Below are 12,103 nucleotides of genomic sequence, written 5' to 3'. Positions count from 1 at the left end.
ATACCACTAGAAGCCAGAGCTGATTGGTGCTCTGGTAAAAAAAAAAAAAAAAAAGCAAAAGGACTTCCTATGTACTGTGAATTGTGCAGGTGGTAAATGAACTCAGTCTTGCTCTGTGCCCAAATAATAATACATACATACTTTTCTCTTGCATATTTTCATGATTGAAACTGAAGAGCAGCTCTTTCCATGACTACAAAGTCTGATAACAAATACTGTTATAAAGAAGTTTTTGACTTAATCACAAGACACTGTAATCTACAAGGTCTTTCCTCAGTCAAGTCTGTGTTGTGTAGCCCTAGTCTCACTGATTACATTCACATCCTCACTCTGCCTTGATTTTCACTGTGACTATTTATTTCTTATGTCCCACTGCCTCCTTTCTTCCTATTTGAAACAGGAACAATGACAAGTGTCCCACAGATGACTAGAACTCAGAAAATTCTAGTATAATTTGCACTAGCTAATTCATAAAAAGCATTTAGGATAACCTTGACATGAAGGAAGCATTAAATGTCACTCAATGAAATCATATTATTAAAAAAAATTAAATCTTTATTTATTGGATAAAGAAAGCCAGAAATCGAGAGGTTAGGGGAGATAGAGAGAGACACGTGCAGACCTGCTTTACCGCTTGTGAAAGCTTTCCCCCTGCAGGTGGGAACTGGGGGCTCAAACCTGGGTCCTTGAGCACTGTAATTTGTGTGCTCAACCAGGTGTACCACCACCCAGCCCCTGAAATCATATTATTATAGTAATTATAGGTCTGAGGAGAGAGCATAATGATTATGCAGAAGATTCTCATGCCTGAGGGTTTTGAGGCCCCAGGTTCAATCTCCAGCACCACCGTAAGCCAGAGCTGACTAGTACTCTGGTTTAATATGTCTCTGTCTCTTTCTTTCATTAAAAGTAAATACACAAAATATATATTTTAAATAGTGCATTACAAGAAGTATTGCATTAAAGTAACTATTCAGTTTCTGGTTCACCTAATTCTCTTTTCCTCTAAAGCTTTTTTGCTTTCTCTTTACTTTATAAAACTTTTCAGATAACATGAAGACTTCTTTCTTCAAGAACTAGAACAGATACAGTGGGGCAAAACTATAAACAGAACTTTGAAATATTAATAATCTACGCTCAATAATACATTGATGATCTAGTGATGGCATTTTTGTCTCTTTCCAAAGAGATGTTTCCATAGGTACACATATGACAAAAGAAATTGATTGAGCTTAAAAAAAGAAAACCTTTCTACTATCCTGACTGCCAAGCCCCATACCAGAGTCATCGGTGGCAGCCTATTAACTTCAACTATTTTCAGATGAGTTGGAAGGCTAAAACAATGGAAGAAAGGAAAAGTGACTTGATTTGGAACTATGAAGTTTAGGACTTGGCAACCACTGCTCTGGCAAAGGTATCTAGGGAGGTATATTTAACCAAAAGAACTCTGTTTAAGCAACACAAAATAAACAATTTTAAGGCAGTGGGAGAAGAAAAAGCAATAACAGTCTCTCCAACTTGCTTTGTGCTATTTTGAGGTGTGCTGACAACGGAAGCTTTTCAGCTGCTGATCAGAGATGGAAATCTTATTTTAAGTTTTAGTCCTCAATGAGAAATGCTCACTGTGATAATGCTCACAGCCACCTTGGAACTTCAGTGAGCTGCAAGACACAGTCCTTAAGTAATATAAGATAGCACAGACTCAACGAGAAAATAATTTGTACACCAAGTACAAGTAGATGCAGTGAGGCAGAAGGACTTATTTAAACTGGAAAGCCCCAGACACAGAATAAATAAGCAACTTGGCAGTGGAGACTGGGGCAGGCATGAGTGCATGTGGATTTGGGAATGTGCTTCCCTGCCGGAAATCATTCAATTATCAAAATTCTTTCCCCCGAGACATACAAACAGAAACCTTGGCCTGAGTTCAAATATTAAACATTAATGATGTTCTCCTGATGTTTAAAGAAGAGAGGGAAGGCTGTGGTCCACACAGTTGTTAAAGAAGCAGTTGTTGAAGGAACACTGGATAGATTTTTGGGGAAAAAATGATATTGCCATTGGTTTCCAGGTTTATTTTTCTTGTAGGAAGGAAAGCAATTCTAGCCATTTCTCAGTTCTACTCTAAGTGATCCCTTGTTTACTTTGTAATGGTTAACAGATTTATTAATTCATTTAACAAATATTTATTAGATGCCCACAGACACCAGACCTCATGGAAGTCTCTAGGATGCAAGGGAAGAAATGACAGAGTTTATGACTAAGATTGTAGAGAGGAAGATAGACAAAAGTTTGTAAAACTAAAAAATAACTCCAATTACTAGTAAACTAATGGAAGACTGACAGAACAGGAGACAGAAGAATGCTTTATGTAGGGTAGACACATGGTGAGGAGGTTGGATTTTATTCTAAGTCTGATATGGAAACATTAAAGGGGTTAAAAAATAGAAACAGTGTGATTTGATAAACTGAACTAATGTTGCTTTTGAGTGAAAGTGTGCAAAAGGAAATTAACTTTAGCTTTTGTTGAGCTAATTCAGGCAAAATATGTGTGGCTTATTGAAGTAGAGTGAGACAAGTCTCATATTTAAGCAATATTTTTTGAGAGGCCTTAGGATTTATTAAGGACTGGCACGTGAGAATGGATGCCTTGAAAGACAAGAATATTAAATAACTCCATGATTTCTATCTCGCATAACTGATAGCATTTTGTGTTGATTTGTTTTTATATCAGAACCTTAGACTTCATTCATCTTACACTTGAAAGACCTATAGTATTTTGTGATTAGGAGAAGAGTATAAGATTTTAGGAGTCACGCAAGCAAGTTAGCTCACATTGGAAGGCACCTAGCGTACCATGTACAGCCTAGGTTTGAGCCCAGCCCCCACTGCACTGGGTGAGACACTGGTGCCATGATGTCTTTCCCTCTCTCCTCCTGTTCTGAAAATGTCAGCTTGAAGCGGTGAAGCCCCAGTGATGACACATTCACAAAGTATCAACATAAAGAGGCAAGAGTTTGCATTCTTAAAGATGCTTTGTTACTACATTAAAACAATTATATAAAGCATCATTTTTGTGTTTGTATTCTTTTTTACTTGCCACTACGATTATCACAGATGCTTGGACCCTGAGTTGCTGCACTATTCTTGGCTGTCGTTTCTTTTCTCTCTTTTTGATAGAGGATGAGAGACAGAGAGAGAGCAAGAGAAAAAAAGAAGAGGAAGAAGAAGAAAGAAGAAGTAGAAGAAGGAGAAGGAGGGAGAGGAGGAGGAAGGAGAAGAAGAGGAGGGGAGATGGTGGAGAAGGAGTAAGACCTGTAGTATTGTTCCACTACTAGTGAAGTATAACCCCCCACACACACACACACAGATGGGGACAGAGGTCTTGAACCCAGGTCCTCATGCATGGTAACCTGCCCACTCAACCAGATTGAGCCAAGTTTATTTTCTAAGAACTTCAGAAGTATGACTGTTAAAATTTGTAGGTCAGCAAGCTGGCAAATACCATTTCGCGTGAAAAACTCACATGGCAATACACTCAGATTTTCTTGATAAAAATATCAAAATATGGGAATTGGGCAGTAGCATAGTGGGTTAAGCGCACGCACGTGGTGCAAAGCTCAAGGACCGGCTTAATGATCCTGGTTTGAGGCCCCCGCTCCCCACCTGCAGGGGAGTCGCTTCACAACAGGTCTGCAGGTGTCTATCTTTCTCTCCCCTTCTCTGTCTTCCCCTCCTCTCTCCATTTTTCTCTCTGTCCTATCCAGCAACGATGACAACAATAACTACAACAATAAAACAACAAGGGCAACAAAAGGAAATTAATTAATATATTAAAAAAACTCAAAATGTTTAGGAGGTGGTCGCTGAACAATGAACATTAGGATTTTGCCGTTTACTGGTTATCAAGTATTTATTATATTGCTGCATTTTGTACTTCTACAATTAAAAATTAAATCACTATGCAATTTAGTACATTGCATGAGTTTTTCCTAAAAAAAAATAATCCCAGTAATTTTAGCACTAAGAGAAACTGTTTCTCTTCTAATATTTTATTTATTTATTCCTTTTGTTGCCCTTGTTGTAGTTATTATTGATGTCTTCATTGTTGGATAGAACAGAGAGAAATGAAGAGAGGAGGGGAAGACAGAGAGGGGGAGAGAAAGACACCCGGAGACCTGCTTCACAACCTGTGAAGCGACTCCCCTGCTGGTTGGGAGCCGGGGGCTCGAACCGGGATCTTTCCTCTGGTCCTTGCTCTTTGCGCCACGTGTGCTTAACCGGCTGCTCTACCAGCCGACTCCCAACTTTTTTTTTTTTTTTTTAAGCAATGACACTGAAGATGTATGAAGGAATTGTTGGATCTATTGTTGGGAATTGTTAGGTCATCTGTGGAATATACCCCAAAGTTTGGGTCTATCTCGTACCTATGACTATAATCATATCAGGATATATGATATATATAGTAAAAATTAAGACCATACTGAATTAGGGTAGATGTTCTAATAACTAATCTTATTTTATTTATTTTATTTTATGTTTGCCTCCAGAGTTATTGCTGGAGCTGGATGCCTGCACTATGAATCCACTGCTCCTGGAGGCCAATTTTTTTCCCTTTTGTTGCCATTGTTGTTTATCGTTGCTGTTGTTATTGCTGTCATTGCTAGATAGGACAGAGAGAAATGGAGAGAGGAGGGGAAGACAGAGAGGGGGAGAGAAAGACTTGCAGACCTGCCTTATGCCGGTCCTGGCGCGTCGTGCCATGTGCACTTAACTCGCTGTTGCACTGCCGCCCCGTCCCCATGACTGATGTTTTTATAAGATGGACATTTGGACACTCGCATATAAGACACATCGAGCTAAAGTCTGTGTGAGGATGAATGCAGAGATGGACCTTATATTCTCACAAGTCAGAAGTGTCAAAGGCTGCTAGCAACCTTCAGCACTAGGAAGTCAAGGAAGGAGTCTTTCTCAGAGCCTTCAGGGCGAAAGGAAGTCTCCTCATATTTTGACTTCAACTTTCTTGACTCCAGAATTGTAAAGGAAAAAAGAAAAACTCCTACTGTTCTAAGCCACCCAGTATGTGCAAACTTATTGTGACAGTCTTAGAAAGCTATTGCAGCACGCAACAAGAATTAGCAGCTAGCAACTATTCAATAACCATTATGTAGCAAGTATTAAGTGAAATAAAAGGGCAAAACATTTTCTTATCAAGATTACTTATGATCTATTCATATCATTAATATAGGCAAAATAGTTATCTTATTTAGAAGTTTTACCACGAATTTATAAGTCATAAAATTATATCCAGGAAAGAAGTTCACAGGTACACATACAAGCTCTCATGGAGATGTCCACTTTAAAATTATATTTGTGGGAGTCCGGGTGGTAGCTCAGCGGGTTAAGCGCAGGTGGCACAAAGTGCAAGGCGTAAGGACCCTAGTTCCAGCCCCCAGCTCCCCACCTGCAGGGGAATCACTTCACAAGTGGTGAAGCAGGTCTGCAGATGTCTGTCTTTCTCTCCCCCTCTCTGTTTTCCCCTCCTCTCTCCATTTCTCTCTGTCCTATCCAACAATGATGACATCAGTAACAACAACAATAATAACTACAACAATAAGGCAGCAAAAGGAAATAAATAAGGCAGATTTAAATAAATACATATTTGTGTTCTAGCTAATCTTCTGGGCCATAAAACTGACCAACAAGACTCATCTGAACTTGCAAGGATGGTCTAACTAAAATCAGAGTACTAGAACTTAAATATCTACAGCATACACTTAAAACTAAGAAACGGGCCGGGTGGTGGTGGCACACCTAGTTGAGCGCACAAGTTACACTGCACAAGGAGCCAGGTTTCAACCCCTGTTCTCCACCTGCAGGAGGAAAGCTTCACAAGTGGGGAAGCAGGGCTGCAAATGACTCTTTATCTCTCTATCTTCCCCTCCCCTCTCAATTTCTCTTGGTCTCTATCCAATAAATAAATAAATAAAATAAAAAATTAAAACCGTGAAAAAACACATGCAATTTTTTCAAACACTGTGGGAATATAAGCATGACATTTGCATATATATGTATACGGCACCAAAATAATCATTTAATTCACTACACATAGATTGTTAGAACAAAAAGAAATCAGGTATTCAAATTCTTTTGGTATTTGCAACGATCTACATTAGTGTCAAAGTACACAAATAATAAGAGTGAGAGAGAGAATTAATCATAGGTAATATGGTCACTAAGAAACTCCAGATGTGCCATTAGAAGACCCCACAACAATTCTTTATTAAAAAATATTTTTTACTTATTTTCTATTGGGTAGAAACAGAGAGAAATTGAGAGGGGAGAGAGGTAGAGAGGGAGAGAGAGCTGGAACCTGGGTCCTTCTGCATTGTAATGCAAGAGCTTAACCAGGTGTGCCACCCCCTGGTCCCCGGAAATTCTCAATAATTTGGACATTAAGAACAATTTAAGGTCAGTATCCCCTGGAATAAATGAGAGGCTGTCTTTTGTACTCACAAGACATAACTCTAGTTTTTGAACCAATACTAAAGATTTATTCCAATTTATCACCTGAACTTTAAAACAGTGGCACTGAAAAGTAGCTGGGTCTAGATCATTTGTTGGACTTCTGGCACATCTTAGGTTGGAGAGGGGATTATGGAGGATAACATTCCTTCAGTTTAAAATGGTTATCAAGACTGTTAGAAACTCTTTGATAGCAAATTACAACAAGGAGAAACAAAATATTAAAAATTTGTGACATAGATGTAAAAAAGGACAGCGAGATTAAACTGGTCTTGATGCCAGCTATTAAGAAGATATGTAACTCCTCTACATGCTAAATTCAGCCTAAGAAAAAAAAGAGAGAGAGTAACTCAGACTCAACTCCTTCACGATTGTGAACACTGGCTGTAGCTGAGTAATGCTCATGTGTAAGCCATATGGATGTTTTTTTCTGGTTGATTAAAGCAGAGTGTGACTTTAGAGTAGTTCCAGTGTTGTCACTTGTCTCATTATGTGGTCTGAGTTGCCATGTGGTGGAATGTTCCTGAAATTCAGTGTTTCTTAGTGTTCCTTCTAAGGAATACTTAGCCTCCTGGCAAGAAGGCTCTGGAGTGGCCTCTTCTTTTATTTATTATTTGACTGAAATGTTTTCCTTGACTTTAACATGGCATCCAGTCCTGGGAAATCATTTGAATATATGCTCAGAATAGCTAACTCTGCAATTACTGTAAGATGGGCTACTGTAGAAACATCTAACCATGTCACCATTCCTATATGCACAGAAATCGATGCTGTTAGTTCTAATAGTCATAGACTCTTTCCCCATGTTGGTAACTCACTACAAGCCTACCATGATTCTAACTACAGATTTTCATAATGGGGACAAAAAAAGTTTATCTCTATATGGCATGTTGCTTTTATTTTAATGCTTATTAGTTATTTAGGCCTTTGAATGCATTTGGTGCTCAAATCCTTTTTACATTCTCCATTTTTAGAATAATATCTTTATTCTCACACAGAACATAGCATGTACACCATCAGAATATTTACACTATCAAATCTAGCACAAATTAATGCAATCAGAGTAGAATTAACAGATATTTAGTCCTAGGAAATTAGAATGGGTAAGCACTTTTATGACATAAATTATAATACCAGTACCAAGTCATAAAATTAGTAATGATCTGTTAAAAAATATTCTGAATAATTGGGTTGTCAATACAAGTTTTCCATTATTTCATTAACTTTGGGCTAATGAAATTGCTTCCACTATAAGAATTTCTACCGTTGATATAAGAGCTTTCATTAAGAACTAGTCCACATAAGCCTAACTGTTGACCATTTATTCCATTACACTTCCCAGTATTCAGAGTCAGACCCAGTGTTTTCCATTAACTTTTTAAATGTTGGTAGAATGAATGAGTGGATGAATTTTAGTTTTTTTTTCATCTGCAGATGGCTATTTTAATGTTTATACAAACAACGTTATGCTCAAATGATAAATGCAGAAATATCTTTAAAAGTAAATGACACACAGTAAATCTAAAGAATTCTAATACACTCCCTTAAATAGCAATTGTAAAAGAGAAGACATTTCTGATTTGTTGAAAGATGCTACAATTTATCTCAAATAACCAAACCAAGGAAAACAAACTATCTCACTTATCTATTCATCACCCACATCAAACCGAAACGGAAAATGAAGCCATTCCTTTCTTACCATCTCCCTTCCATATACCAAAATGCAGTGTTGACTTAAACACAATGGTGTGGTTCTTACAGTTGACTTTAATGCTGAGTTAAATAATTTTCTGAATCAACATGCAATGGCTGCATTAGGTAATCTATTTTTATTGTCAATAAAGGAGCATTTCCATCCTTGAAAAATTCTTCATTCTAATCGTTAGTGTCACTGTGATTCTACACTTCTTCAGCTGAAAAAGATTACTTATCTCAAAATATAGGTGTATACACACACACACACACACACACACACACACACACACACACACACACCCCTCAAGCTTTGTAGTGGCAGTATATTAAGGAAGATTTCAGTAGCCATAATTTAAGCTCAGACCCTGCATAATGTCAAATATTAACCATTCTTCAGACACCCTCCACCCTCATTCTGCACTGACAGCAGGAAGAAGTATATTAAGAGAATTATTTCCCCATAAGTGAGGTAACATCTGCCTCAAAGTTGAGCTAGGCTGGAACCTGGCCCATCTCCTCAGTAAGATTAGTTCATATGGAATATAACAGAAACATACAGTTTAGCCTGAGGGCTTGTTCAGAATTTGGAATGTATAATTTGGGAGAAACTGCAGTAAAGCAAGTATCATTTGGTATACCAGTAATCTGCATTGAGTAAAGATTTCCCAGTACAATGTTTATATACACAGTTCTCATTCAAATACTTCCCTTCCTTCCCTTCTATGAATCATGATAACAAACAATGAAGGATAGGAGCTCTCCTATCCACACATTTAAACAGTGACTTTCTGGATATCCTTTTGCATAGCTTTGTATAAAAACAAAATAATCCTTTCTAATTAGGGTAGTTACCCTCTTTCTCACAGCCTGCAGACACATGGCACATATGCTCATTACAAACTTTACATTTTTTGCAGTTTCAGTAGAAAGGACTTGGTATAATTAATGGAAACAGCCTGACCATGTTAATTTAAATGATTAGAACCAATAAGAACTAGTATAGCGTAGTATGAACAAATTTTGAGAGTTATGTTATTAAAATGAAGTGATTCTTAAAAAACAAGGAATGAGGTAAAACAAGAGTGTTAATAATGCTCTGGTAATATTTGAGATAGAACATTTACAAATAAGACATAGAAATCAGAGACTAAAGAGAATTAGAACTGTGGGACTCACACTAGGTTTCTGAACTTGTCCAAATTTCTGTCATCAAGATATCTGGTGCTGTCATCATAAACACTTTAATTTGTAAAAATGATTACTGCCTTAAAAAGTACTTTCTGTCTACTGACTTTTCGGCACTTTTATTCTCATGATAATGCAGTGAAGAAAGTAAGGCAGATAGATGTCAGCATCTTAATTTTTAAAAGGCGAGGCAGTTATCTCCTTTTAAATAAGTAGTTGAGAATATCCTAACACATGGACCAAAATACTCATTTTACTATGTCCCATGTTAAATGATACATTTTTAAATGTAATTAGGATGTATCTCAGTCATTGGCCAATAAACTCTGCCAAGTAATCTACTGGGTCCAACATTTTCATTACTTTTACTTAGAGATAGAAGATGGTTTCTTTTTTGTTTTTTTAATTACTTCCTGTTTCTGAAACAAATTATATCCTTACAAATGGCATATATCTAACTTCTATCACATACTATACTAATTTTTTTCCAAAATACTCTTGATATTATGTCTTTTGTAAAAGTGCCTCTGGGGGAGGGTCTGTAGATCTATGAATTAATGTTAAAAAATTAGGAGATATTTTTAGGTATATTTTTATGCCATCAGTCTGAGAATTTTGGCAACTAGCAAATTAGAGTATATGTTTGGTTTTTCGTCTCATTACTGATTTCTATTAATTTTGGAACATGAGAGAAATTTTCATGCTTTGGGGAGCAGAATCTTCACGGCCTTCTCACTTGCTAAAATATCAAGTGGGACTTAAAATGGCAAACTGAAGTTGACTCTTAGGAACAGGAATGGAGTAATGAGAAGTTAAAATAATCACAGAAACTGAAATAGCCACTCTGATCAGTGGACTGCAATGAATTCAGGGCCTGTACCTTTCCATCATGCTAGTTCTTCCATCTTCTAGTTTGATTTCAGTTAGTCTGGCATAAAATAATATTCATTTACTGCAGCTGGCAATTTATGAAAGCTTTTTTTACATTCCATTTGTGCACTTGATCCTAGAATGGTCATCTGAAGTAAACTGGAAAAGGAACATGGCCTTCAACTTAGAAAGAGGCTCAGATCGAGTTGACTCCCCCAAGGTCACCAGTGTTGGAACTGATAACAAAACAGTGACTTTTCTATGAGCTTGCTACATGCTGACTGCTTGGATGTTACTTTCTGTCGTTGCTGTTGGGAACATGTGATTCATTACGCCCACTAAAGCCAGTAAACAAAGAGGAAGGTGGGGCCACGTGGGCATACTGCCCTTGGGCCTTTTCTCTTTCACCTTTTCTTAGCGGCAAACGCTAGAAGAAGAAGTGTAGTGAAGGTTTTTCTCTTCCCTAAGATCTGATCGTAAAGCCACAATCTTGGCTTCCAGGGACCTCATAAAATCATCATTCTTACTATTCAAACCATTGCAGTTATTTAATGTGTTCCCAATTTTTTTTTCTCTTTTTGATCTAGAGATGATAACCAGAGTCATTGTCATAAAGTGGCTAGCATAAAAAATTGGAGCAGGGAATTAGCCTCTTTATAGAGTCAGACTTGTGCCTTACGTGAAATAAAATTTCCACCTTGAATAGACATTTTATTATAACTAGAGACATAACTAGAACTCCAGTTAGACTAGATGATTTTTAGCTTTGGTACTATAGTTCATGTCTACTAGTGTGTGTGCTTTATGCCTTAAAATGTGTGAGCTGTCTTTAAGTGGTTAACTATAACAACTTCAACCAGATGCTAGATTCAATCTAAATTCAATGGAAACATTTTGCATTTGGAATTCTTCCATCACATATCTAATTATACACCCTCACTATTTGAATTTCCTTTGATTTTTTTTTTCTTTGCTGTTGCTATTCTCACTAATTAATGTTTTACTGGCATGCCATCTATTATTTTTAAACTTTTTAAAATATTTATTTATTCCTTCTGCTGTCCTTTTTTATTGTTGTAGTTATTATTGTTGTTATTGATGTGGTCGTTGTTGGATAGGACAGAGAGAAATGGAGAGAGGAGGGGAAGACAGAGGGGGAGAGAAAGACAGACACCTGCAGACCAGCTTCACCACCTGTGAAGCGACCCCCCCTGCAGGTGGGGAGCCGGGGGCTTGAACCAGGATCCTTTGCTCTTCTGCTGGTCCTTGCGCTTTGCGTCACGTGTGCTTAACCTGCTGTGCTACTGCCCGACTCCCATCATCAATTGTTTTTATGCCCAGAAGAGTACAGCGTTCCTATGTTTTTACACACATGAAATGTATATCTACATTAAAATCATGTCTCCACTTACCTTTATATAAAATGCATGCCTAAATTTTAAAATTAGGGGAAAAGGTGGAAATATGATAGTTACAAATATGTATAGGTTTTCTAGAACATTTTTTTCCACTTAAAGATTAAATTTTTTATTTATTCCTTGTCCTGCTTTCATATTTATGCCATGTTTACCTGCCTTAGGCATTTTGGGCCTTTCTCATTCTACTTTGTAATACCAAAGTTCACTCTAGCATTTTTTGTTTAATAATATCCATGTCAATATTAATATTTTGTGTATTGTGTCACAGCAGCACCAAGGGAGAAACACAAGTTCAGAATAAATTCTTCCAGAAATGTATCACTATCTTGGCATAAAATACAGTTTAGATTCAATTACTCAACTCCCTAAGGCTATTGTTTAAATATTCTAGTTCTCCTGAGAGACACCAA

The 12,103-nt window shown here is 37.2% G+C and overlaps 1 protein-coding gene across 4 annotated transcripts in view; it reads right to left on the bottom strand.

Annotated features, from left to right (window-relative positions):
* Nucleotides 1–12,103, bottom strand: part of ROBO1 (roundabout guidance receptor 1) — a 1,122,893-nt gene that overhangs the window by 681,097 nt on the left and 429,693 nt on the right. The window lies entirely within an intron of this gene.

Source organism: Erinaceus europaeus, chromosome 14 (genome assembly GCF_950295315.1).
Source record: "Erinaceus europaeus chromosome 14, mEriEur2.1, whole genome shotgun sequence".
Lineage (NCBI taxonomy): Eukaryota > Metazoa > Chordata > Mammalia > Eulipotyphla > Erinaceidae > Erinaceus > Erinaceus europaeus.
Note: the sequence above shows the minus strand (reverse complement) of the source record. Positions and strands in the feature narration are given on the sequence as shown.